This window comes from Castanea sativa, chromosome 6, assembly GCF_040712315.1.
Source record: "Castanea sativa cultivar Marrone di Chiusa Pesio chromosome 6, ASM4071231v1".
Taxonomy (NCBI): domain Eukaryota; kingdom Viridiplantae; phylum Streptophyta; class Magnoliopsida; order Fagales; family Fagaceae; genus Castanea; species Castanea sativa.
In genome coordinates, this window is record NC_134018.1 from 36650011 (window position 1) to 36654646 (window position 4636).

Sequence of the window (4636 nt, forward strand, 5' to 3'; positions counted from 1 at the left end):
ATAAGGTTTTTGTTAAATGACCACTTTTCATGCTAATTGTAGATAATTAATCTCAAATTCTTAGACCACTCGTCAAAATAAGAAATTTAAGCATGCTTTATATTATGCTAGGCAAGGGTATATGCTACATTCCAAACATCTTAATAGTTTGACAATACTCACATAATGAACTCATAGGTATTTAAAATAAACTTATTGAAACGGTCTACTATCTATACACCTAGCACAACCACAATTAGATTTTAAACACTAACTAAATATAGATACCATTTAGAGACATATAGCTGATTCCAAATATTCATTGTTTGTGGTTTATTAATGACTTGAAAACTCATTTTTTCCCTTTGGTTGGGACTTGAACTCATTCAGAAGTTATCATAAGAGATATAATTGGATGCGGAGAAGAGATTAAGTAGACAAACCTCTTTAATTTCTAGAAGAAGAGTTTATACTTGATCACTCACAGATGCACAGGCACCAGCGACCCTAACAAAGCTTACATGGAATTCAAAAGAATCAACAGTTAATTCATCACCATAAATGTGGTTCTAATATAATTTTATATCCCTTTTTGCTGAAATAATTTATTTTTCATCACTGTTCTAAAACAGTTCAATGCAAGAGCTAAGACACAACTTCTTTGTATAAGTCGGGTATAGAGTCCTTTCATGAAAAATCAAGTAATTAAGTTCTTGTTTTGGATACTTGTCTATTCTGAAAAATAATTGATAAAACTTAACGAATTTCATTGCACTAACATAATGGAATGATAAACTACAATTCCTCATTAGATCATAAATTCTCTAATGAGGCATATCCACTTTCTTAAATCGTAAAGATGAATTACACTAATACTTACTCAAGAACCATAAAAGCAAATAGAAGCAAGTATTGGTCATGATGCATTATTTTCGTGGAGAAGTATATAGAAGCTAGTGAAGTGCAGCAAGGAGGTACAAGGTAGAGAATAAGGACTGGAAGAGTACAGATATGGGGCAATAAACTTCAACACTGAGATTTGAGAACATACAAATCTAACATCCAGTGGTCTAGGGAACAAGTGCTACTATAAATTGGTTAATATGAATTTAATAATAGAAGATTTGAACTTTAGGTATGTTGCTCCAACAAAAACATTAGTAATATCTTGCATAATAATTTGAACTCAAAAAATTAATAAAGCACAACCATCCATAAATTTCATCAAAAGAAAAGGCAATTTAACATATCATTCAACTCATTTCAACTAGAAATTGAAACCCAAATCCTACATTAAAAGTACTTCCATCCAAATCAACCAATGGTGATTTAACTAAATCATAATAAAAATTAGAAAGATGTTTTACAAATCTATATCAATAAATCTAAACTAATACTTATTTTATTGGTTATTGCCCCAACCAAGCATGGCCCCATGCAAACCAGTATGGGGAAAATTTTGATTTTGAACTTGCTGCAAGCCAACTTTGCCCGGATATGAAGGTGAACGTAGCAAGCTTCTTCTAACATCAGACAAATTCAAACCAGCATTGTTAGCCATAGATATAAAAACTGTGTCATTAAGCGGGTGGCACCCTGTCAATCTCATAAGTTGCATCTCAATCTTATAGACCTGAAAAAATCCATATGATATATAAACAGCATATTCTATATGAATGCAAAAACTACAAAGAAAAGAAAGAAATAAAGTGAAAGTAATTTTACATTCTGGCACTTCCATGAATTGTTTCTCAGACTTACCAATAAAGGTATTGTCACATAATCAATTTCTGCAATTCTATTCTCAAAATGAGCTTTGTCACACTTTTCTTTAAGCTCCCGGGGAACCTGTGATAATTCTGAGGCTGTATTCCTAAGAACTTCAACCTATATAAAACCATGAAAACTTAAATTATCATTCATATAAGAATATTGTTGGTGAGAATGTCTAGCGTTAACAAAAAACATAAAGCATTACCTCTTTTTCAATGTTTTTCATCAAGTCTTGTCTTCTTTTTCTAGACCGTTTAGCTGATTCTATATTTGCTTGCTTCCTAATATGGAAAAAAAAAATCAAATTGGCATGCAGTCCATTTTAAATATAAAAAGAAAAAAACAAAAACAAAACAAAACAAATTGAGAAGCATTGAATAATATTTGAAAAAACAAACAATTTCTTGTTACCAACCTCCTTTGACGCTTTGCCTCATCAGAATTGTCAGTGATTTATGCCGTAGATTGAAAAACTGTACACAGTCAAGAGAGCAAATTCAGCAAGTGATGCAGAGGCAAGTGAATTGCAGACACCCACAACCACAACACAAATTTTTGTTGTAACTATTCAAAAATCAAATAACTATTTAACACATCATGCTGAATTGGAAAAAAATAATAATAATAAATAAAGCCTCTATTCTCAATGCAAATAAACAAATAATAGGATTGTTTTATTAATTTGATAAATCAGAAAGATTTATTCATTAGAAGAAACAAGGCTAGTTCCAAGTAACAATAAAACAGAGACCTAAAAAACACAAAACAAAGAGCAAAAAAACTCTCAAGCTAATACACAACTGACCAATCTACAACCAAAAAAAAAAAAATCGTTTTATGAGAATCCATTCATGACAGAGAGCATGGTTGAAATTCTGTAAGCATGCAGTACATACAAATAAAATAAACTCTTAAAAGGAAGGAAAAATTATGATATAAGAAGTAAAATACCATTAGTATTAGGAATAGGAGGGTGCGAATGAGTATTGTTGACTGCATTGAATTGTTGATTGAGTGCAGCAGCGCAAGCGCGCTCACTATCAGAATCAACAGCAGCATTATTCAATGGCAGAGGAAAGAAGTCGAAGTACTTTGTCATGGTAGTAAACAAACCAAAGAAAGAAATAAAGTGAACTAGTTAACTTTGCTTTTTTACGAGGAATGGGAATAGGAATAGGCCAATTTATATAGGTAGGAGAGGGCGGGGATGTCCAAATACTCTTCGGAAAAGGAAAGACCAATCACCGCCTTACCTTACGTGTCATACAAATTAATATTTTATCTCAAATTAATTTTATTTTGGTTTTTTTTTTTTAAATATTATTATTATTAAGCCAAGTTTACCGGCATTAAATTAGACAAATAAAATTTTAAAAGAAGTTAATTTTAAGATAATATAATTGCGTAATACCCAACACAAACAATACATCTATCCGATTCCTCCTCTTCCAATTCGTAATAACACATGCACAAATACTGATCGAAAAAGGAAATAGCAATCACTGCCGTACGTGTCATACAAAAAAATATTTTATCTCAAATTAATTTTATATTTATATTGGTTTTACAAAATAAATTATTATTAAGCCTAATTTACCGACATTAGATTAGACAAATATTTTAAAAGAATTTTTTTTAGATAATATAATTGCTTTATACCCATCACAATAGATCTATCATATTCCTCCTCCAATTCGTAGTAAATTACTACAGAAAAATTCAAAAATTCAAAAATAAAGTTTGTACAACAAACCCAAAAAAATACAAAATTCCTTTCCTCCAAGCAAATCCCTATTTACAATATATATATATATATATATATATATATATATATATATAAAATTTGTCTTCCTCAATAAATCCCTAATACCTAGTACAGTTTTGAAATACAAACTAGACCGTACGGTCCAACCCATTTAGCCGTGAACCCTTTTTTTTTTTGGTTCTTTTAGTTTGAAGAGCCTCTATGAAAAAAAAACATGAACTGTGCAAATCGCGATTGAACCGCACAGTTCTTAGAATCGTGAACGGTTCTCACAATTCTTTATGTTTCGACAAATACGAGCCGAAATTAGAGATTTGGCTAGCATGCACTTAGGACCTTTTTTTCAAATCTGGAACTAAAGGATTTGAAAAAAAAAAAAAAAAAAGGGTTGCACGAAGTTGAAGCAGCAAACCAACAACCCAACTCAGGTCGCTAGTCACGGCCTTCGTCTTCTACTTTTGTTTTTTCTATTCCTCCTTCTTCTCTTTCTTTTGTCTATCTCCGCTGTTGTGGTTTCTCACTTCCTCTCTTTTTGTTTTGTATTCCTTGTATCATAGAGAAAATCTAATATTGTTTGGGATGCGATTATGAAAAGTTTAGCTTATTTGAGTTTTTAGCTTCTTTTTGGTATTATTTATGAGTTTCATTACACTTTTTAATATTATTCATGGGTTTCATTGTACTATTCAGCTAGTTTTTAACCTTTTTTTTATACATTTGCAGCAAAAAGTTTTTCAGTTTCAACTAAATAAGTTGTTCCTAAATGGAGTATCACAAAATATTTCACAAATTTTTTGTTACAATTATGAAATAGCAAAATGTAAATGATAAAAAAAAAATAGTGAGTCCATGTGTAAGTGACAGTTTAACAGACAACCACTCCTAGCATGTCATGTCATAATTGTGGCAAATTATTATAAAATAGCGTGTGATTCTAGAGTTACTCTTTTTTTAAGGCAATAAATACAATTGAGTATATAATAATAATTAATAAATTATTTAAATTTAAATTTAAATTTATTAAGTAATTTAAATTTTTTATTTTTTTTAATGTTAGTGTCCGTATAATTCTTATATTCTAATAATATTACTATTATAATTACTATCACAAGTTTAACT